Source organism: Lissotriton helveticus (genome assembly GCF_964261635.1).
Source record: "Lissotriton helveticus chromosome 1_1 unlocalized genomic scaffold, aLisHel1.1 SUPER_1_unloc_6, whole genome shotgun sequence".
NCBI lineage: Eukaryota > Metazoa > Chordata > Amphibia > Caudata > Salamandridae > Lissotriton > Lissotriton helveticus.
The window spans coordinates 2,622,406-2,648,459 of record NW_027611703.1 but is presented as its reverse complement, the minus strand read 5'-3'; positions in this window follow the sequence as shown (position 1 = coordinate 2,648,459).

The window sequence follows — 26,054 nt, the reverse complement described above, 5'->3', positions numbered from 1 at the left end:
ACAGAGACTATTGCAAAGCAATGCCCAGACTATTGCAAAGCAATGCACAGACTATTGCAAAGCAATGCACAGAGACTATTGCAAAGCAATGCACAGACTATTGCAAAGCAATGCACAGACTAATGCAAAGCAATGCACAGACTATTGCAAAGCAATGCAAAGAGACTATTGCAAAGCAATGCACAGACTATTGCAAAGCAATGCACAGATACTATTGCAATGCAGTGCACAGAGACTATTGCAAAGCAATGCACAGACTATTGCAAAGCAATGCGAAGACTATTGCAAAGCAATGCACAGACTATTGCAAAGCAATGCAAAGAGACTATTGCAAAGCAATGCACAGGGACTATTGCAAAGCAATGCACAAAGACTATTGCAAAGCAGTGCACAGACTATTGCAAAGCAATGCACAGACTATTGCAAAGCAATGCACAGAGACTATTGCAAAGTAATGCGAAGACTATTGCAAAGCAATGCACAGAGACTATTGCAAAGCAATGCACAGACTACTGCAAAGCAATGCACAGACTATTGCAAAGCAATGCACAGAGACTAATGCAAAGCAATGCACAGACTATTGCAAAGCAATTCACAGACTATTGCAAAGCAATGCGAAGACTATTGCAAAGCAATGCGAAGACTATTGCAAAGCAATGCACAGAGACTATTGCAAAGCAATGCACAGACTATTGCAAAGCAATGCACAGAGACTATTGCAAAGCAATGCACAGACTATTGCAAAGCAATGCACAGAGACTATTGCAAAGCAATGCACAGACTATTGCAAAGCAACTCACAGACCATTGCAAAGCAATGCACAGACTATTGCGAAGCAATGCGAAGACTATTGCAAAGCAATGCACAGAGACTATTGCAAAGCAATGCACACACTACTGCAAAGCAATGCACAGACTATTGCAAAGCAATGCACAGACTACTGCAAAGCAATGCACAGACTATTGCAAAGCAATGCACAGACTATTGCAAAGCAATGCACATACAGTATTGCAATGCAATGCACAGAGATTATTGCAAAGCAATGCACAGACTATTGCAAAGCAATGCACAGAGACTATTGCAAAGCAATGCACAGACTATTGCAAAGCAATGCACAGAGACTATTGCAAAGCAATGCACAGAGACTATTGCAAAGCAATGCACAGACTATTGCAAAGCAATGCACAGACTATTGCAAAGCAATGCACAGACTATTGCAAAGTAATGCACAGAGACTATTGCAAAGCAATGCACAGACTATTGCAAAGCAATGCACAGACTATTGCAAAGCAATGCACAGAGACTATTGCAAAGCAATGCACAGAGTCTATTGCAAAGCAATTCACAGACTATTGCAAAGCAATGCGAAGACTATTGCAAAGCAATGCACAGACTATTGCAAAGCAATGCACAGAGACTATTGCAAAGCAGTGCACGGACTATTGCAAAGCAATGCACAGACCATTGCAAAGCAATGCACAGACTATTGCAAAGCAATGCACAGAGACTAATGCAAAGCAATGCACAGACTATTGCAAAGCAATTCACAGACTATTGCAAAGCAATGCGAAGACTATTGCAAAGCAATGCGAAGACTATTGCAAAGCAATGCACAGAGACTATTGCAAAGCAATGCACAGACTATTGCAAAGCAATGCACAGAGACTATTGCAAAGCAATGCACAGACTATTGCAAAGCAATGCACAGAGACTATTGCAAAGCAATGCACAGACTATTGCAAAGCAACGCACAGACCATTGCAAAGCAATGCACAGACTATTGCGAAGCAATGCGAAGACTATTGCAAAGCAATGCACAGAGACTATTGCAAAGCAATGCTCACACTACTGCAAAGCAATGCACAGACTATTGCAAAGCAATGCACAGAGACTATTGCAAAGCAATGCACAGACTACTGCAAAGGAATGCACAGACTATTGCAAAGCAATGCACAGACTATTGCAAAGCCATGCACAGACACTATTGCAATGCAATGCACAGAGATTATTGCAAAGCAATGCACAGACTATTGCAAAGCAATGCACAGACTTTTGCAAAGCAATGCAAAGAGACTATTGCAAAGCAATGCAGAGACTATTGCAAAGCAATGCACAGAGACTATTGCAATGCAATTCACATACTACTGCAAAGCAAAGCACAGTCTATTGCAAAGCAATGCACAGAGACTATTGCAAAGCAATGCACAGACTATTGCTAAGCAATGCACAGAGACTATTGCAAAGCAATGCACAGACTATTGCAAAGCAATGCACAGACTATTGCAAAGCAATGCACAGACTATTGCAAAGCAATGCACAGAGACTATTGCAAAGCAATGCACAGACTATTGCAAAGCAATGCACAGACTATTGCAAAGCAATGCACAGAGACTATTGCAAAGTAATGCACAGACTATTGCAAAGCAATACACAGAGACTATTGCAAAGCAATGCACAGACTAATGCAAAGCAATGCACAGAGACTATTGCAAAGCAATGCACTGAGACTATTGCAAAGCAATGCACATAGACTATTGCAAAGCAGTGCACAGACTATTGCAAAGCAATGCACAGAGACTATTGCAATGCAATTCACATACTACTGCAAAGCAATGCACAGTCTATTGCAAAGCAATGCACAGAGACTTTTGCAAAGCAATTCACAGACTATTGCTAAGTAATGCACAGAGACTATTGCAAAGCAATGCCCAGACTATTGCAAAGCAATGCACAGACTATTGCAAAGCAATGCACAGAGACTATTGCAAAGCAATGCACAGACTATTGCAAAGCAATGCACAGACTAATGCAAAGCAATGCACAGACTATTGCAAAGCAATGCAAAGAGACTATTGCAAAGCAATGCACAGACTATTGCAAAGCAATGCACAGAGACTATTGCAATGCAGTGCACAGAGACTATTGCAAAGCAATGCACAGACTATTGCAAAGCAATGCGAAGACTATTGCAAAGCAATGCACAGACTATTGCAAAGCAATGCAAAGAGACTATTGCAAAGCAATGCACAGGGACTATTGCAAAGCAATGCACAAAGACTATTGCAAAGCAGTGCACAGACTATTGCAAAGCAATGCACAGACTATTGCAAAGCAATGCACAGAGACTATTGCAAAGTAATGCGAAGACTATTGCAAAGCAATGCACAGAGACTATTGCAAAGCAATGCACAGACTACTGCAAAGCAATGCACAGACTATTGCAAAGCAATGCACAGAGACTAATGCAAAGCAATGCACAGACTATTGCAAAGCAATTCACAGACTATTGCAAAGCAATGCGAAGACTATTGCAAAGCAATGCGAAGACTATTGCAAAGCAATGCACAGAGACTATTGCAAAGCAATGCACAGACTATTGCAAAGCAATGCACAGAGACTATTGCAAAGCAATGCACAGACTATTGCAAAGCAATGCACAGAGACTATTGCAAAGCAATGCACAGACTATTGCAAAGCAACTCACAGACCATTGCAAAGCAATGCACAGACCATTGCAAAGCAATGCACAGACTATTGCGAAGCAATGCGAAGACTATTGCAAAGCAATGCACAGAGACTATTGCAAAGCAATGCACACACTACTGCTAAGCAATGCACAGACTATTGCAAAGCAATGCACAGAGACTATTGCAAAGCAATGCACAGACTACTGCAAAGCAATGCACAGACTATTGCAAAGCAATGCACAGACTATTGCAAAGCAATGCACATACACTATTGCAATGCAATGCACAGAGATTATTGCAAAGCAATGCACAGACTATTGCAAAGCAATGCACAGACTATTGCAAAGCAATGCACAGAGACTATTGCAAAGCAATGCACAGACTATTGCAAAGCAATGCACAGAGACTAATGCAAAGCAATGCACAGACTATTGCAAAGCAATTCACAGACTATTGCAAAGCAATGCGAAGACTATTGCAAAGCAATGCGAAGACTATTGCAAAGCAATGCACAGAGACTATTGCAAAGCAATGCACAGACTATTGCAAAGCAATGCACAGAGACTATTGCAAAGCAATGCACAGACTATTGCAAAGCAATGCACAGAGACTATTGCAAAGCAATGCACAGACTATTGCAAAGCAACGCACAGACCATTGCAAAGCAATGCACAGACTATTGCGAAGCAATGCGAAGACTATTGCAAAGCAATGCACAGAGACTATTGCAAAGCAATGCTCACACTACTGCAAAGCAATGCACAGACTATTGCAAAGCAATGCACAGAGACTATTGCAAAGCAATGCACAGACTACTGCAAAGGAATGCACAGACTATTGCAAAGCAATGCACAGACTATTGCAAAGCCATGCACAGACACTATTGCAATGCAATGCACAGAGATTATTGCAAAGCAATGCACAGACTATTGCAAAGCAATGCACAGACTTTTGCAAAGCAATGCAAAGAGACTATTGCAAAGCAATGCAGAGACTATTGCAAAGCAATGCACAGAGACTATTGCAATGCAATTCACATACTACTGCAAAGCAAAGCACAGTCTATTGCAAAGCAATGCACAGAGACTATTGCAAAGCAATGCACAGACTATTGCTAAGCAATGCACAGAGACTATTGCAAAGCAATGCACAGACTATTGCAAAGCAATGCACAGACTATTGCAAAGCAATGCACAGACTATTGCAAAGCAATGCACAGAGACTATTGCAAAGCAATGCACAGACTATTGCAAAGCAATGCACAGAGACTATTGCAAAGCAATGCACAGACTATTGCTAAGCAATGCACAGAGACTATTGCAAAGCAATGCACAGACTATTGCAAAGCAATGCACAGACTATTGCAAAGCAATGCACAGACTATTGCAAAGCAATGCACAGAGACTATTGCAAAGCAATGCACAGACTATTGCAAAGCAATGCACAGACTATTGCAAAGCAATGCACAGAGACTATTGCAAAGTAATGCACAGACTATTGCAAAGCAATACACAGAGACTATTGCAAAGCAATGCACAGACTAATGCAAAGCAATGCACAGAGACTATTGCAAAGCAATGCACTGAGACTATTGCAAAGCAATGCACATAGACTATTGCAAAGCAGTGCACAGACTATTGCAAAGCAATGCACAGAGACTATTGCAATGCAATTCACATACTACTGCAAAGCAATGCACAGTCTATTGCAAAGCAATGCACAGAGACTTTTGCAAAGCAATTCATAGACTATTGCTAAGTAATGCACAGAGACTATTGCAAAGCAATGCCCAGACTATTGCAAAGCAATGCACAGACTATTGCAAAGCAATGCACAGAGACTATTGCAAAGCAATGCACAGACTATTGCAAAGCAATGCACAGACTAATGCAAAGCAATGCACAGACTATTGCAAAGCAATGCAAAGAGACTATTGCAAAGCAATGCACAGACTATTGCAAAGCAATGCACAGAGACTATTGCAATGCAGTGCACAGAGACTATTGCAAAGCAATGCACAGACTATTGCAAAGCAATGCGAAGACTATTGCAAAGCAATGCACAGACTATTGCAAAGCAATGCAAAGAGACTATTGCAAAGCAATGCACAGGGACTATTGCAAAGCAATGCACAAAGACTATTGCAAAGCAGTGCACAGACTATTGCAAAGCAATGCACAGACTATTGCAAAGCAATGCACAGAGACTATTGCAAAGTAATGCGAAGACTATTGCAAAGCAATGCACAGAGACTATTGCAAAGCAATGCACAGACTACTGCAAAGCAATGCACAGACTATTGCAAAGCAATGCACAGAGACTAATGCAAAGCAATGCACAGACTATTGCAAAGCAATTCACAGACTATTGCAAAGCAATGCGAAGACTATTGCAAAGCAATGCGAAGACTATTGCAAAGCAATGCACAGAGACTATTGCAAAGCAATGCACAGACTATTGCAAAGCAATGCACAGAGACTATTGCAAAGCAATGCACAGACTATTGCAAAGCAATGCACAGAGACTATTGCAAAGCAATGCACAGACTATTGCAAAGCAACTCACAGACCATTGCAAAGCAATGCACAGACCATTGCAAAGCAATGCACAGACTATTGCGAAGCAATGCGAAGACTATTGCAAAGCAATGCACAGAGACTATTGCAAAGCAATGCACACACTACTGCTAAGCAATGCACAGACTATTGCAAAGCAATGCACAGAGACTATTGCAAAGCAATGCACAGACTACTGCAAAGCAATGACAGACTATTGCAAAGCAATGCACAGACTATTGCAAAGCAATGCACATACACTATTGCAATGCAATGCACAGAGATTATTGCAAAGCAATGCACAGACTATTGCAAAGCAATGCACAGACTATTGCAAAGCAATGCACAGAGACTATTGCAAAGCAATGCACAGACTATTGCAAAGCAATGCACAGAGACTATTGCAAAGCAATGCACAGAGACTATTGCAAAGCAATGCACAGACTATTGCAAAGCAATGCACAGACTATTGCAAAGCAATGCACAGACTATTGCAAAGTAATGCACAGAGACTATTGCAAAGCAATGCACAGACTATTGCAAAGCAATGCACAGACTATTGCAAAGCAATGCACAGAGACTATTGCAAAGCAATGCACAGAGTCTATTGCAAAGCAATTCACAGACTATTGCAAAGCAATGCGAAGACTATTGCAAAGCAATGCACAGACTATTGCAAAGCAATGCACAGAGACTATTGCAAAGCAGTGCACGGACTATTGCAAAGCAATGCACGGACCATTGCAAAGCAATGCACAGACTATTGCAAAGCAATGCAAAGAGACTATTGCAAAGCAATGCACAGGGACTATTGCAAAGCAATGCAAAGAGACTATTGCAAAGCAATGCACAGGGACTATTGCAAAGCAATGCACAAAGACTATTGCAAAGCAGTGCACAGACTATTGCAAAGCAATGCACAGACTATTGCAAAGCAATGCACAGAGACTATTGCAAAGCAATGCACAGACTATTGCAAAACAATGCACAGAGACTATTGCAAAGCAATGCACAGACTATTGCAAAGCAATACACAGAGACTATTGCAAAGCAATGCACAGACTATTGCAAAGCAATGCACAGAGACTATTGCAAAGCAATGCACAGAGACTATTGCAAAGCAATGCAGAGAGACTATTGCAAAGCAATGCACAGACTATTGCAAAGCAATACACAGAGACTATTACAAAGCAATGCACAGACTATTGCAAAGCAATGCACAGAGACTATTGCAAAGCAATGCACAGACTATTGCAAAGCAATGAACAGAGACAATTGCAAAGCAATGCACAGAGATTATTGCAAAGCAATGCACAGACTATTGCAAAGCAATGCACAGCGACTATTGCAAAGCAATGCACAGAGACTATTGCAAAGCAATGCACAGACTTTTGCAAAGCAATGCAGAGACTATTGCAAAGCAATGCACAGAGACTATTGCAAAACAATGCACAGACTATTGCAAAGCAATGCACAGACTATTGCAAAGCAATGCACAGAGACTATTGCAAAGTAATGCGAAGAATATTGCAAAGCAATGCACAGAGACTATTGCAAAGCAATGCACAGACTACTGCAAAGCAATGCACAGACTATTGCAAAGCAATGCACAGAGACTAATGCAAAGCAATGCACAGACTATTGCAAAGCAATTCACAGACTATTGCAAAGCAATGCGAAGACTATTGCAAAGCAATGCGAAGACTATTGCAAAGCAATGCACAGAGACTATTGCAAAGCAATGCACAGACTATTGCAAAGCAATGCACAGAGACTATTGCAAAGCAATGCACAGACTATTGCAAAGCAATGCACAGAGACTATTGCAAAGCAATGCACAGACTATTGCAAAGCAACGCACAGACCATTGCAAAGCAATGCACAGACTATTGCGAAGCAATGCGAAGACTATTGCAAAGCAATGCACAGAGACTATTGCAAAGCAATGCTCACACTACTGCAAAGCAATGCACAGACTATTGCAAAGCAATGCACAGAGACTATTGCAAAGCAATGCACAGACTACTGCAAAGGAATGCACAGACTATTGCAAAGCAATGCACAGACTATTGCAAAGCCATGCACAGACACTATTGCAATGCAATGCACAGAGATTATTGCAAAGCAATGCACAGACTATTGCAAAGCAATGCACAGACTTTTGCAAAGCAATGCAAAGAGACTATTGCAAAGCAATGCAGAGACTATTGCAAAGCAATGCACAGAGACTATTGCAATGCAATTCACATACTACTGCAAAGCAAAGCACAGTCTATTGCAAAGCAATGCACAGAGACTATTGCAAAGCAATGCACAGACTATTGCTAAGCAATGCACAGAGACTATTGCAAAGCAATGCACAGACTATTGCAAAGCAATGCACAGACTATTGCAAAGCAATGCACAGACTATTGCAAAGCAATGCACAGAGACTATTGCAAAGCAATGCACAGACTATTGCAAAGCAATGCACAGACTATTGCAAAGCAATGCACAGAGACTATTGCAAAGTAATGCACAGACTATTGCAAAGCAATACACAGAGACTATTGCAAAGCAATGCACAGACTAATGCAAAGCAATGCACAGAGACTATTGCAAAGCAATGCACTGAGACTATTGCAAAGCAATGCACATAGACTATTGCAAAGCAGTGCACAGACTATTGCAAAGCAATGCACAGAGACTATTGCAATGCAATTCACATACTACTGCAAAGCAATGCACAGTCTATTGCAAAGCAATGCACAGAGACTTTTGCAAAGCAATTCACAGACTATTGCTAAGTAATGCACAGAGACTATTGCAAAGCAATGCCCAGACTATTGCAAAGCAATGCACAGACTATTGCAAAGCAATGCACAGAGACTATTGCAAAGCAATGCACAGACTATTGCAAAGCAATGCACAGACTAATGCAAAGCAATGCACAGACTATTGCAAAGCAATGCAAAGAGACTATTGCAAAGCAATGCACAGACTATTGCAAAGCAATGCACAGATACTATTGCAATGCAGTGCACAGAGACTATTGCAAAGCAATGCACAGACTATTGTAAAGCAATGCGAAGACTATTGCAAAGCAATGCACAGACTATTGCAAAGCAATGCAAAGAGACTATTGCAAAGCAATGCACAGGGACTATTGCAAAGCAATGCACAAAGACTATTGCAAAGCAGTGCACAGACTATTGCAAAGCAATGCACAGACTATTGCAAAGCAATGCACAGAGACTATTGCAAAGTAATGCGAAGACTATTGCAAAGCAATGCACAGAGACTATTGCAAAGCAATGCACAGACTACTGCAAAGCAATGCACAGACTATTGCAAAGCAATGCACAGAGACTAATGCAAAGCAATGCACAGACTATTGCAAAGCAATTCACAGACTATTGCAAAGCAATGCGAAGACTATTGCAAAGCAATGCGAAGACTATTGCAAAGCAATGCACAGAGACTATTGCAAAGCAATGCACAGACTATTGCAAAGCAATGCACAGAGACTATTGCAAAGCAATGCACAGACTATTGCAAAGCAATGCACAGAGACTATTGCAAAGCAATGCACAGACTATTGCAAAGCAACTCACAGACCATTGCAAAGCAATGCACAGACTATTGCGAAGCAATGCGAAGACTATTGCAAAGCAATGCACAGAGACTATTGCAAAGCAATGCACACACTACTGCAAAGCAATGCACAGACTATTGCAAAGCAATGCACAGACTACTGCAAAGCAATGCACAGACTATTGCAAAGCAATGCACAGACTATTGCAAAGCAATGCACATACAGTATTGCAATGCAATGCACAGAGATTATTGCAAAGCAATGCACAGACTATTGCAAAGCAATGCACAGAGACTATTGCAAAGCAATGCACAGACTATTGCAAAGCAATGCACAGAGACTATTGCAAAGCAATGCACAGAGACTATTGCAAAGCAATGCACAGACTATTGCAAAGCAATGCACAGACTATTGCAAAGCAATGCACAGACTATTGCAAAGTAATGCACAGAGACTATTGCAAAGCAATGCACAGACTATTGCAAAGCAATGCACAGACTATTGCAAAGCAATGCACAGAGACTATTGCAAAGCAATGCACAGAGTCTATTGCAAAGCAATTCACAGACTATTGCAAAGCAATGCGAAGACTATTGCAAAGCAATGCACAGACTATTGCAAAGCAATGCACAGAGACTATTGCAAAGCAGTGCACGGACTATTGCAAAGCAATGCACAGACCATTGCAAAGCAATGCACAGACTATTGCAAAGCAATGCACAGAGACTAATGCAAAGCAATGCACAGACTATTGCAAAGCAATTCACAGACTATTGCAAAGCAATGCGAAGACTATTGCAAAGCAATGCGAAGACTATTGCAAAGCAATGCACAGAGACTATTGCAAAGCAATGCACAGACTATTGCAAAGCAATGCACAGAGACTATTGCAAAGCAATGCACAGACTATTGCAAAGCAATGCACAGAGACTATTGCAAAGCAATGCACAGACTATTGCAAAGCAACGCACAGACCATTGCAAAGCAATGCACAGACTATTGCGAAGCAATGCGAAGACTATTGCAAAGCAATGCACAGAGACTATTGCAAAGCAATGCTCACACTACTGCAAAGCAATGCACAGACTATTGCAAAGCAATGCACAGAGACTATTGCAAAGCAATGCACAGACTACTGCAAAGGAATGCACAGACTATTGCAAAGCAATGCACAGACTATTGCAAAGCCATGCACAGACACTATTGCAATGCAATGCACAGAGATTATTGCAAAACAATGCACAGACTATTGCAAAGCAATGCACAGACTTTTGCAAAGCAATGCAAAGAGACTATTGCAAAGCAATGCAGAGACTATTGCAAAGCAATGCACAGAGACTATTGCAATGCAATTCACATACTACTGCAAAGCAAAGCACAGTCTATTGCAAAGCAATGCACAGAGACTATTGCAAAGCAATGCACAGACTATTGCTAAGCAATGCACAGAGACTATTGCAAAGCAATGCACAGACTATTGCAAAGCAATGCACAGACTATTGCAAAGCAATGCACAGACTATTGCAAAGCAATGCACAGAGACTATTGCAAAGCAATGCACAGACTATTGCAAAGCAATGCACAGACTATTGCAAAGCAATGCACAGAGACTATTGCAAAGTAATGCACAGACTATTGCAAAGCAATACACAGAGACTATTGCAAAGCAATGCACAGACTAATGCAAAGCAATGCACATAGACTATTGCAAAGCAATGCACTGAGACTATTGCAAAGCAATGCACATAGACTATTGCAAAGCAGTGCACAGACTATTGCAAAGCAATGCACAGAGACTATTGCAATGCAATTCACATACTACTGCAAAGCAATGCACAGTCTATTGCAAAGCAATGCACAGAGACTTTTGCAAAGCAATTCACAGACTATTGCTAAGTAATGCACAGAGACTATTGCAAAGCAATGCCCAGACTATTGCAAAGCAATGCACAGACTATTGCAAAGCAATGCACAGAGACTATTGCAAAGCAATGCACAGACTATTGCAAAGCAATGCACAGACTAATGCAAAGCAATGCACAGACTATTGCAAAGCAATGCAAAGAGACTATTGCAAAGCAATGCACAGACTATTGCAAAGCAATGCACAGAGACTATTGCAATGCAGTGCACAGAGACTATTGCAAAGCAATGCACAGACTATTGCAAAGCAATGCGAAGACTATTGCAAAGCAATGCACAGACTATTGCAAAGCAATGCAAAGAGACTATTGCAAAGCAATGCACAGGGACTATTGCAAAGCAATGCACAAAGACTATTGCAAAGCAGTGCACAGACTATTGCAAAGCAATGCACAGACTATTGCAAAGCAATGCACAGAGACTATTGCAAAGTAATGCGAAGACTATTGCAAAGCAATGCACAGAGACTATTGCAAAGCAATGCACAGACTACTGCAAAGCAATGCACAGACTATTGCAAAGCAATGCACAGAGACTAATGCAAAGCAATGCACAGACTATTGCAAAGCAATTCACAGACTATTGCAAAGCAATGCGAAGACTATTGCAAAGCAATGCGAAGACTATTGCAAAGCAATGCACAGAGACTATTGCAAAGCAATGCACAGACTATTGCAAAGCAATGCACAGAGACTATTGCAAAGCAATGCACAGACTATTGCAAAGCAATGCACAGAGACTATTGCAAAGCAATGCACAGACTATTGCAAAGCAACTCACAGACCATTGCAAAGCAATGCACAGACTATTGCGAAGCAATGCGAAGACTATTGCAAAGCAATGCACAGAGACTATTGCAAAGCAATGCACACACTACTGCAAAGCAATGCACAGACTATTGCAAAGCAATGCACAGACTACTGCAAAGCAATGCACAGACTATTGCAAAGCAATGCACAGACTATTGCAAAGCAATGCACATACAGTATTGCAATGCAATGCACAGAGATTATTGCAAAGCAATGCACAGACTATTGCAAAGCAATGCACAGAGACTATTGCAAAGCAATGCACAGACTATTGCAAAGCAATGCACAGAGACTATTGCAAAGCAATGCACAGAGACTATTGCAAAGCAATGCACAGACTATTGCAAAGCAATGCACAGACTATTGCAAAGCAATGCACAGACTATTGCAAAGTAATGCACAGAGACTATTGCAAAGCAATGCACAGACTATTGCAAAGCAATGCACAGACTATTGCAAAGCAATGCACAGAGACTATTGCAAAGCAATGCACAGAGTCTATTGCAAAGCAATTCACAGACTATTGCAAAGCAATGCGAAGACTATTGCAAAGCAATGCACAGACTATTGCAAAGCAATGCACAGAGACTATTGCAAAGCAGTGCACGGACTATTGCAAAGCAATGCACAGACCATTGCAAAGCAATGCACAGACTATTGCAAAGCAATGCAAAGAGACTATTGCAAAGCAATGCAGAGGGACTATTGCAAAGCAATGCACAAAGACTATTGCAAAGCAGTGCACAGACTATTGCAAAGCAATGAACAGACTATTGCAAAGCAATGCACAGAGACTATTGCAACGCAATGCACAGACTATTGCAAAGCAATGCACAGACTATTGCAAAGCAACGCACAGAGACTATTGCAAAGCAATGCACAGACCATTGCAAAGCAATGCACAGACTATTGCAAAGAGACTATTGCAAAGCAATGCACAGGGACTATTGCAAAGCAATGCACAAAGACTATTGCAAAGCAATGCACAGACTATTGCAAAGCAATGCACAGACTATTGCAAAGCAATGCACAGAGACTATTGCAAAGCAATGCACAGACTATTGCAAAGCAATGCACAGACTATTGCAAAGCAATGCACAGAGACTATTGCAAAGCAATGCACAGACTATTGCAAAGCAATACACAGAGACTATTGCAAAGCAATGCACAGACTATTGCAAAGTAATGCACAGAGACTATTGCAAAGCAATGCACAGAGACTATTGCAAAGCAATGCACAGAGACTATTGCAAAGCAATGCACATACTATTGCAAAGCAATACACAGAGACTATTGCAAAGCAATGCACAGACTATTGCAAAGCAATGCACAGAGACTATTGCAAAGCAATGCACAGACTATTGCAAAGCAATGAACAGAGACAACTGCAAAGCAATGCACAGAGATTATTGCAAAGCAATGCACAGACCATTGTGGAAAAGTAAATTTTGCCATGTTCTGTGTCCCTACGCCTCATCCATCATATGTTATGTGTGCATGACCAATATGCATATGTTATTCCCCATGTCCGATTAAAGACGCAATTACAGTTGTGTCCACCTCTAGTATGCCAGTTTCCAGTTCTCGTGAATACTACGAATACCAGGCCTATGTAAAGCTACGTTGCCACGTTTCCCAGTGTGCACGTTATTTCATTATAAAGTCCCCGTTTCCAGGCCTCAACAGGGCCTGGACACTAGATTCAGCTGCTGTCTCCTGAAGCCTCGCTAAGGAGCGATACAGCCCCCACCTGTATCCTCGACCCTTCACTTACTTCCTGCCTCGCAGTGCCCGGTGCAGCTTGGCTCTGCCTCTGAGTCTGCCAAGACTATGTTATGATTCCAGTTATCAGTTTAGTCCTCCTTCTCTGCATTCCTAAGCTACTGAACTGCATCAATAGTTTCCGTCATTGTCTAGCCTTCTCGTCTCCATGTTAAGAGAAATACTGCATTTACTGGTCATTTAATATTCTTCATCACGCACTACATGTAGAATAATGCATGGTCCAGTCTTAGAGTCAGTTAGCTTTTCCCCTCATGACTTCTAGTTTATATCAACATGTTCCCTAAACATTAGATACTAGATAGGGTTTAGGTACATGTCGCTCCGACCCTCCAGACTTTAGTCTCTGCTCCTAGCACAGAGTTCATAGCCCCCAGCTTCTCCTAGTAACACGTCATTGCCAGTTTGCGCGCACCACCAGGTTAGAGGTCCCGGCTCCTTAGGTAGCCCCCTCCAATGTTTCCGCCCCATTCATGACATATTCTGTTACGTCTGCACCACATGTCTATGTATACGCCCAGTTACACCTACTTTTACTGTTATCTTTCGCGACTGCTACGCGTCACGTCTTCTGCTCCACCCACTGCTACGCCTACTGCAATGTAATGCTATGTGTTTGCGTTATGTATAAATGCTCATGTATTGTTATTAAAAGTTAGCGCGCTCATCCCAGCCCCGGCAGCTGCTGGGCCCCTGTCACCCTGCCGGGCCCTGTCATCCTATTCCCGTGCAGGTTGTCCTGTTCCTGTCCTTATGCTGTATTAAACCTGCAAACTCCTACTACCTCGAATCTTGACTCTTATTTATTGAGCTATCTGTTATGATATATGCCTAGTCAAAAATAGGGTATTATTTATTTATTTACCACATAATGGCGCCCGAATAGGGACTTGCCCTTTCCCCACGCGTCGGTGAAGCCACGCCGACCCCCTGACCCTCTGCAGTCGTGACGGAACCATACCGTGCACCGGCAGATATTTCTGCTTCAAGTATCCCTCAGGCCCACGGAGGAGACGGAGGAGGCGGTCCAGCATCCAAACGAGACGGTGGAGGAACGCGGCGAGTCCCGACCAGAGCCCAAGCCGAGAGTCCAAGGTCCGAGGTATCCGGAGGCCCACCCGTAACTGAAGTCCGAAGTTCGTCGTCCGTCGTCGTAGCAGTCCAGTCCAGTCCGAAGCTTCCGTTCTTGCTGCCCGGTGAGTACCATTACTGGGGTAGTATCTAGACAGGGTCAGTCTAAATTGACTCCTGGTCCGTGGGTTGGTGGTACCCAGACTCACAAACGAAGTGTTCACCTAGGTGGATACGGGTCTTGATGCGTCCCTTTATGGGACCGGTATGTTCCGTACTGTTACAGCAGTGCATCCAGTAACTCTAGTCTGTTCCGTTCTCGAGAAATTCTTGTATTTCTGTTCTCAGTATTCCAGGTAATATTCTGTCCGAACTGTTATGTTATGATATTGTTCAATGTATTTCCAATGTCGTGGTATGCCTGAATTGTTTTCCCAATTGTTATTGTTTATCGTGTATTGTATTGTGTTCCGATTCAAGTTTACAATGTCTCTCTTTTCGAGATTACGTCAGTTAAAAACTAGAAAGGGTTTATTAGAAGAAGCAGTTCCTGTCCCGCCTAGGGACAGTCCAGGTCATTTTATGTATCAGAAGCATGGCATAAGCGCCATATTATATCTAGATTTATGGGTAGATTATACCAAACAGTTAGAAGAAAAGTATAGATGGCCCGTATCGGGTACATGGGATGCCGAATGTATCATGCGAGTAGAAGAGGCATTATGGAAAAAGAAAGCCAGACAGTCACAGAAAGATGCCATCGAGTTATGGCGTAAGGAAGCTCATAAAAGAACCGAAAAAGAAATCAGAAAGTCAGAGTTAAGTAGAGAATCCCAAAAACGAGCCCAAGAAAGAGAATTAATCGAGATAGGTGAACGAGTTAGAACTGAGCAATCAGACAGACAGAGGCATGCCCTTAATAAGGGTATGTATCCTCTTCTTGCTGAGGGCTTGCCAAAAGCGACCCCAGAGGCATCCAGTAATTTCCCGCCACCATTAGTTCCGACCAAGCTACGTCACAAACAGACCGCAGCTGATATTTTTATTTCGTCCTATCTGGACGACACAGTCCCCGAATATGCAAATCCTGTTCGCGCTCCGCCAGTCCTTGTAAACCAGGTAATTCCTGCTCCTCCAGACACCGGGGTACCCTTAACAGCTCCCCCGGGTCAGCCCGCCATACAAGTCCAGCCCACGTTACAATTACCGACCCTGCCAGGACGAAAAGCATCAGTCGACGATTCTAGTTTAGGGGCCGCAGGAGGAGGTCTTCCTCAAACCCCGCCGCCACACAAGCGTTTATCAGCACTCGAATTACATGCTCAAGCATCACAGCGTACTCCTAAAAGTAATAAGTCAGTTACAGAAATCAGGCAAGCCCTTGGCGAATGTGTCTATGACCCAGTTCCAGGCGAGTTTAATATGGTTTTATATTCCGTACGCGTAAGGAGAGTGACCGAGTATCTAGTCACCTTGCCGAATATGAAAGAAGATCTAGACAGAATATATCGTTTCATCCGTACAGGGGATGATCCAGAAAGTATTAGTGATGCCATGTCTCAAAGGAAAGCCGAGATTCAGCGCATGATATTAAAGTTTTTAATTAATTGTCTAATAAGAGAACAAGATTACCCGTCTAAAGATCCAGCCGAAATGAAACTCCTGACAAAGTGGAGTGATAATATAGCCGAAGGAAAGCACAATACCATTAGTGCCATGGAAAGTATGTACAAGAAAATCCGTAGAGAGATAATAAAGATACACGAACAACGTAAAGCAGCACAAGTAAGCGAGAAAGAAAGTACCTCTGATCCTGAAGAGGAAGACGACGAGAATACTGCCAGAATAGCGTATGTAGGAAAATCTAGATTTCCAGACCGCCATTTACGTCTAGAACACAAGTCTAATTTTCATCATCCAGCACCAGAACAAGGTTCTCTAGAACAAGTATTTCAAGCTACCGATCACATTCTGAAATCACGAATCGGTTATAGTGAGTTAAGTACTATGCATGAACAGGAATAAGTCCGATCAGCAGTCCGATGGATTACTGATTCTACCACTTTTCCAGACGAAATAGTGGCACAAATGTTTCTGAAATTGCCCCCAGCCGAGCAGCGACTGGTGGGTATGTATATGATTCAGCACCTCATTACTCTGTATGAGGGTCAGCACTCTGATCCAGGTCCGTTACATGATATCCTGAACGAGTTACTCCAGTACAGATGGAGAGGTCTAGGTACCGATTTAATTAGTGTCATTCTAGAACAGCGTCATAAATATAGAACATTCTTGAACCCGCATTTTGTTCATGTCTCACCCCCAGAAAGTAAATCATTCTACATAGACAGACAGAATCCGTTACGAGAAGTCCACCCAGTTAAAGGAACGGGTGGCGAAATGCAGCGAGTGTTTGTATACACCCCAATAACAAAGATGGAACTCCTCGAGATGAAGAAATTAATTCCCTGTCATGACAAAGATCCAGCAGGGTTCCATAGAGAATTAAAAGACATGCTCCGTATGGGAGAATATACTTACCCAGATATCATTAAAATGTTAAAGGTCCTGTTGCCCGCAGGGGTGTATGAAAAGCTAAAGGAAAAAGAATGGGAGGCGGGAGAGAAAAAGATCGATTGGGCAGTTCTAGAAGCTGAAGACAAGGCACGAGTACCAGGTACCGGTCTTGGAGATAAATGTAAAGAATTACCAGAATTATTGATTCAAGTTTTACCCAGATTATTGACAACTAGAAAAGAAGACTGGGATGCAATCTCAGCCTGTAAACAGAAGCAAGATGAAGATATTAGTGATTTTTATTCTAGATTTGAAAAATGTTTTAGTATCAACAGTGGTCTCAAGACAAGTAGTGAGTCATACCCTCACCTTTTTGTTACTAAATTAGTCGAGAATTCAAGTCCACAAATTAAAAATCGAGTTCTGAAAGTCGAAAGCACCTGGCAAGCAAATACTCCGTCCCAGATGCTCCAGATGCTCCAGTATCACCAGAATAGAATCAGGGAAGAGCAAGAACACGAAAGAAAACGTATGAAAGACACGAAAATGAAAGTGCTAGTTGCACAATCTGTTCCTCAAGACAGTCAGAAGAGGGGTCCGAATCAAGCCAGTCATCCTGCAGCTCCCGTTAAAGGGAACTGCAATTATTGTAAACAGCCAGGTCATTTTATAAATGAGTGTGCAGTTCTGAAACACAACATAGCTACTGGTAAGACTAAAGAAAGACCACGTCCGCCTAGACAAGAACAAGTTTCACAGACTCCTCAGTCACAGAATACACCACAGACAGTTACAGCACCGCAGCCTATTGCTGCAACACAGCATGTCACATCGCAGATGTACCAGTATGCACAGTCTGAGTATCCAGAGTACCAGCCATATTCATGAAACAGCCTAGAGAGGGAGGTAGGCTTGCCTCTCATCGAGATACCTGTAGATCAAGAAGGTCCCTATGTTCACAGTCAAGTATTAGGGAAAGACAGAAAGTTTTTGATTGATACAGGGGCAAGTAGGACCACAATTAGTCATGCCGAAGTTCCAGGGGCTCCGCTCTCAGGCTCAAGAAATGTTTCCCTTGGATTTTCAGGAAAGCCGATCGTTAATGAGATTTCAAAGCCAGTCACTCTAGAAGTAGGTCCATTGTCCCGTACTACTGACCTGTTACTTACTAAGTCATGTCCAGAAAACCTATTAGGCATTAAGACACTGAAAGAGTTAGGTGCAGTCATATGCTGTTCCCCAGAGGGAATACGTCTGTTCCTACGTGACTTTAAGGGTCACTATGTATTACGAGATTTTGATTCCAGACTGTCTAAAGTTCCGCAGCATTTATGGGCGCAAGGTCCAACTGATGTAGGTTATATGCAAATCACACCCCATCGTGTGACTCTCAAACCAGGTGTAGTGTTACCACGAATCAGACAGTATAGATTGCCACCCGAGGCTGTAGCAGCCTTGTCCAAAATTATAGACGAGCTCATGGCTCAAGGAGTAGTTGTAGAAACTGACTCCAATGTATGTAACTCTCCGATCATTCCAGTCATGAAACATACTGATCCAAATGCACCCCCAGTATATCGATTAGTGATCGACCTACGAGAACTTAACAAATGTATTATTCCTCAGTACCCAGTTGTCCCAGACATCTCTTCCCTATTGACAGCCATTGATTCCGAAGCCACGTTCTTCACTGTCATAGACCTCAAGAACGCATTTTTTAGTGTTCCGATTCATCCAGACAGCCAGTTTCTTTTCGGATTTTGTTTAAATGGAAGGAGCTATATGTTCACACGCGCTCCTCAAGGTTTCACAGAAAGTCCTAGTATTTACAGTCAAGCACTCAAGAGACAACTAGACAACATTCACATGCCAACTGACACTGCCCTGCTCCAGTATGTCGATGATCTACTGATCACAGCCCGTTCTGAACGTGACTGCGAGCGAGCGTCACTCACGGTTCTGTATTTTCTAGCCGAGATGGGGCACAAGGTGTCCCCTTCGAAGCTTCAATTCTGTGTCCAGCAAGTGGTCTACTTAGGACACTTACTGTCCAAGAGGGGTAGGCAGTTGACACCAGACCGTATCCAGTTAATAGCGAGTCTTCCCCAGCCCAGAACCCAGAAGGAGGTACGTGCCTTTATCGGCCTTACTTCTTATTGTAGACAATGGATTCCCCAGTATGCATTTCTAGCTAAGCCACTGATACAGTTAACGACACAGGAGGCAGCCGTATCGACTGTTCTCCCTTGGACATCTGAACATACACTTAGTTTCAACGAGTTAAAGAAAGCTTTATGCCAAGCTCCAGTTCTAGTTACACCGAACTACAGTAAGCCTTTTACACTTTTCGTCACTGAACGTGAAGGTACAGCATTATCTGTTCTTACACAAGATCAAGCAGGACAATACAAGCCCTGTGCTTACTTTTCTAGCACATTAGATCCAGTCGCCCAGGCGTTGCCTGCGTGCCTCAAGTCAGTTGCAGCCACAGCACTCGCTATCAGACAAAGTGATTCCATAGTTTTAGGACATTCCCTGACAGTACACGTTCCACACTCCGTGGAAGTTCTTTTAAACCGAACACAAACACAGCACTTGACAATTGCACGTTTAACAGGTTATGAATTGACACTGTTTCAGCCACACATAGAAATCAGACGCTGCAACGTTTTGAATCCTGCTACACTGTTACCATCAGTTAGTTCAAATCCTGCCGCACACGACTGTGTGGAAGTAGTTAACATTATGACTAAGCCAAGACAAGACCTGACAGACATTCCGTTACCAGACCCTGACCTGACACTTTATGTGGATGGTTCATGTATGAGAACTAGTACAGGAGAACTAGTCGCCGCGTATGCAGTGACTACTGACACCGAAGTTATTGAGACACACCGCATTGACACTCTGTCCGCTCAAGCAGCAGAGCTAGTTGCTCTGACACAAGCCTGTATACACGCCAAGAACCTGAAAGTTAATGTTTACACAGATTCACGTTACGCATTTGGAGTTGTACACGACTTCGGAGTGCTCTGGCAGGAGAGAGGTTTCATGACTTCTCATGGAACCAAGATTCAGCATGGTCTCCTTATTCAAGCTCTGTTAGATGCCATACATTTACCAACATCCATTGCTATCATGAAATGCAAAGCACATACGAAAGTTACTGACATTATTTCTCAAGGTAATGATCTAGCAGATCGCACAGCCAAGCTTACAGCACAGACTCTAGACATTCCAGTTAACATGACACATACTCCAGATCCGATTACATGTATGACAGTTAAGGACCCTACACAAGATGTCATAGATATCCAGTTACATGCTACTCCCGATGAAATCAAGAAATGGTCCGAACAAGGAGGGGTCCAGACAGATCAAGGATGGTTAACAAAGGGTAGGACCGCATGGTTTCTCCCCGACTCTATGGTTCAAGTCATCATTAATACCGCACATAGTCCAGCACATTTAGGAGAAAAAGCAATGTTAGACAGTATCCAGAACATTTGGTTCAACAAGCATTTACGAGCTGCAGCCAAGCAGAAAGTCCGTACCTGTATGATATGTTGTCAGTTTAATCCAGGTAAAAGTGTCCCGGTGGAACAAGGTGGTTTCCAGCCTCCTGACCACCCTTTTGAAGTCCTCCAGATGGATTATATTCAGATGGAGCGATGTCGAGGTTTCAAGTATGTCCTTGTAGTTGTATGCGCTTTGTCCAGATGGACAGAAGCATATCCAGTCCCAGATTACACAGCCGCGACCACTGCCAAGCAGTTGGTTCGTGAGTTCTTCCCTCGTTATGGACTCCCTAGAGTCGTATATTCTGATAACGGTCAGCCATTCTCATCTGAATTGATGAAGCACGTTTCCCTGTTGTTAGGGTACCAGTGGAAGTTTCATTGTGTACGCCATCCTGAAGCAGCCGGTCTAGTCGAGAGACATAATCAGACTCTGAAAATCCGCATTGCCAAAGTTTGTAAAGAAAAAGGTGTGGACTGGCTAGTAGCTCTGCCAGTCGCTTTGTTTTATATGCGCATGGTCGCACATTCCAGATCAGGTCTGTCCCCGTATGAGGTCGTTTTCGGCCGCCCCCCTAACATGTGGGGTACTCCTAGACCCCGAAGTATTACTGATGTTTCATGTAATATGCTGACAGATTACCTAGCTTCCTTGATGTCTGCCCTCAACTCATGTCGTTCACAGGTTGCCGCCGCATTTCCAGACAATACCGAGGTGGCACCGCATGAAATCGTTCCAGGTTCCATGGTGATGGTCCGAAACTTTGACAGATCAAGTCCGCTGGAGCCCCGTTGGAAGGAGCCGAAGCTCGTCCTCTTGACCACCCGTACTGCCGTCAAGCTGGAAGGCAGGAAGGGGTGGGTCCACCTGTCTCATGTTAAAACATTTCACGGACTAAAACCTAAAAACATTTCCAAGAACATTTCCCAGGATTCGAAGGATAATATTGTTCCTAAGGACTGTCCCGCAAAAGACATTGCTACAACCCCTCCCCTGTTAGAGAAAACTCCGCAGCAGGAGTATAAGTTAAAACTACGGTCTAGTAAAATAAGTCAGTCAGTTTGATTGTATAAGTCCTCCCCTAGGTGAAACGGTTAGACTGTTTCTGACATGTATAAAATAGACCCCCATAGTGAGAGAGTTAGTCAAAACTCAATTCAATGTATCGTTTTTCTAAGTTTCATATTATTTCTCAGCATTATGATTTCCTGCACTAGTTACGCATTTTTCCTGTGTTTCCCAGTTCCTCATGAAAATAAGCATTCTAATGTTACCGTAGAACACATGTTTAGTGATCTGCCCCCTCATGAACTGTCCTACCGCCTCGCTATGCGTAACAATTCATTTATCCGTATGTTACATTACTCACACCAGACCAGCAATGCCACTAATTGTTGGGTGTGTGGTCGACTCCCCCCTTTCCAGACCCCGAAGGGAGTTCTGCCACTCTTTCCTTATCCATTCTCACATAATGGTTCGTGTGGAGCATGGTCCACGTTAACGTCATCCTCAACAGATATGTCTTTTCTTAACAGCACATGTTTCCCAGACAAGCAAGGTCTCCCCCACAGAACAGGTTTAGATCTAGAAAAGGAAGTGTATAATTTAGGTAACTATTCGTCGAATTTTATGGTCCTGAATGTTCAGTCTGATACTACTCCAGACTCACCTGCTATTTCAGTACTACCAGTCAAAGGCGAATTATGTGTCCGTAATTATGGTTCCGTACATGTAGGACATAGTGATTGTACTACTATTATCAAGTATAGTGACAGTGGGAAATCTATTTTCAAAGCTTCACGTCATTCATATTTTGTTTGTGGTCAAACCGCATATGTTCGTCTGCCCCTCGATTGGGAGGGAACCTGTTACATTGCCTTCCTACTGCCACCTGTTTTCCTAGCCCCACCTGATTATCATAGGAATTCCTTCCTAGTACATACTAGACACAAGAGAAATCTCCCGATTGTCGATTATACTGAAACCGCTGCAGAACAATTCATTGATATAGATAAAGGTGTTTTCCCTTATTTAGGTACAGTTGTAAATAGTAAGCTAATCCGTAGGTTAACAAGAACCCTTGAAGCAGTAGTAGATGAGACTGCCTCCGCTCTAGGTAACTTAACCGAAGAGCAATCCTTTATGAGAATTGTCGTGCTCCAGAATCGTCTCGTCCTTGACGTCATACTGGCCGATAGGGGCGGGGCCTGTAGAGTCCTCGGATCTAGTTGCTGCATTTTCATTCCAAATAACGCGCCGTCTGTTTATTCAGCTATAACCAGACTCCATAAAATTGCCCATCTGTTACACCAAGATCCAGGCACCTGGACATGGTCCGGTTGGTTCTGGAATATAATTTCCGCATGGGGATGGAAAATCCTGTCCTTTCTAAGTATTGCAGTAGCGATCATATTTATCTGCTGCCTCTGTATACAATGTGGCCCTGCGATTTGCGGCATTTGTGCTACCTCTTGTATTCCTAGTCCCAAGCCTCGTTCTAAATCCCGTTCCAAGACAATTCGAGACGAGCAAATGATACTGTATGAAATGATAGATGGTATCATGAATATTGATGTTTCCTGATGGAAACGTAGTGACAAGGAGGGAATGTGGAAAAGTAAATTTTGCCATGTTCTGTGTCCCTACGCCTCATCCATCATATGTTATGTGTGCATGACCAATATGCATATGTTATTCCCCATGTCCGATTAAAGACGCAATTACAGTTGTGTCCACCTCTAGTATGCCAGTTTCCAGTTCTCGTGAATACTACGAATACCAGGCCTATGTAAAGCTACGTTGCCACGTTTCCCAGTGTGCACGTTATTTCATTATAAAGTCCCCGTTTCCAGGCCTCAACAGGGCCTGGACACTAGATTCAGCTCCTGTCTCCTGAAGCCTCGCTAAGGAGCGATACAGCCCCCACCTGTATCCTCGACCCTTCACTTACTTCCTGCCTCGCAGTGCCCGGTGCAGCTTGGCTCTGCCTCTGAGTCTGCCAAGACTATGTTATGATTCCAGTTATCAGTTTAGTCCTCCTTCTCTGCATTCCTAAGCTACTGAACTGCATCAATAGTTTCCGTCATTGTCTAGCCTTCTCGTCTCCATGTTAAGAGAAATACTGCATTTACTGGTCATTTAATATTCTTCATCACGCACTACATGTAGAATAATGCATGGTCCAGTCTTAGAGTCAGTTAGCTTTTCCCCTCATGACTTCTAGTTTATATCAACATGTTCCCTAAACATTAGATACTAGATAGGGTTTAGGTACATGTCGCTCCGACCCTCCAGACTTTAGTCTCTGCTCCTAGCACAGAGTTCATAGCCCCCAGCTTCTCCTAGTAACACGTCATTGCCAGTTTGCGCGCACCACCAGGTTAGAGGTCCCGGCTCCTTAGGTAGCCCCCTCCAATGTTTCCGCCCCATTCATGACATATTCTGTTACGTCTGCACCACATGTCTATGTATACGCCCAGTTACACCTACTTTTACTGTTATCTTTCGCGACTGCTACGCGTCACGTCTTCTGCTCCACCCACTGCTACGCCTACTGCAATGTAATGCTATGTGTTTGCGTTATGTATAAATGCTCATGTATTGTTATTAAAAGTTAGCGCGCTCATCCCAGCCCCGGCAGCTGCTGGGCCCCTGTCACCCTGCCGGGCCCTGTCATCCTATTCCCGTGCAGGTTGTCCTGTTCCTGTCCTTATGCTGTATTAAACCTGCAAACTCCTACTACCTCGAATCTTGACTCTTATTTATTGAGCTATCTGTTATGATATATGCCTAGTCAAAAATAGGGTATTATTTATTTATTTACCACACTATTGCAAAGCAATGCACAGCGACTATTGCAAAGCAATGCACAGAGACTATTGCAAAGCAATGCACAGACTATTGCAAAGCAATGCACAGACTTTTGCAAAGCAATGCAAAGAGACTATTGCAAAGCAATGCACAGAGACTATTGCAAAACAATGCACAGACTATTGCAAAGCAATGCACAGAGACTCTTGCAAAGCAATGCACAGACTATTGCAAAGCAATGCACAGACTATTGCAAAGCAATGCACAGAGACTATTGCAAAGCAATGCACAGACTTTTGCAAAGCAATGCACAGAGACTATTGCAAAGCAATGCACAGACTATTGCAAAGCAATGCACAGAGACTATTGCAAAGCAATGCCCAGACTATTGCAAAGCAATGCACAGACTATTGCAAAGCAATGCACAGAGACTATTGCAAAGCAATGCACAGACTATTGCAAAGCAATGCACAGAGACTATTGCAAAGCAATGCACAGACTATTGCAAAGCAATGCACAGAGACTATTGCAAAGCAACGCACAGACTATTGCAAAGCAATGCACAGACCATTGCAAAGCAATGCACAGACTATTGCAAAGCAACGCACAGACCATTGCAAAGCAATGCACAGACTATTGCGAAGCAATGCGAAGACTATTGCAAAGCAATGCACAGAGACTATTGCAAAGCAATGCTCACACTACTGCAAAGCAATGCACAGACTATTGCAAAGCAATGCACAGAGATTATTGCAAAGCAATGCACAGACTACTGCAAAGGAATGCACAGAGTATTGCAAAGCAATGCACAGACTTTTGCAAAGCAATGCAAAGAGACTATTGCAAAGCAATGCAGAGACTATTGCAAAGCAATGCACAGAGACTATTGCAATGCAATTCACATACTACTGCAAAGCAAAGCACAGTCTATTGCAAAGCAATGCACAGAGACTATTGCAAAGCAATGCACAGACTATTGCTAAGCAATGCACAGAGACTATTGCAAAGCAATGTCCAGACTATTGCA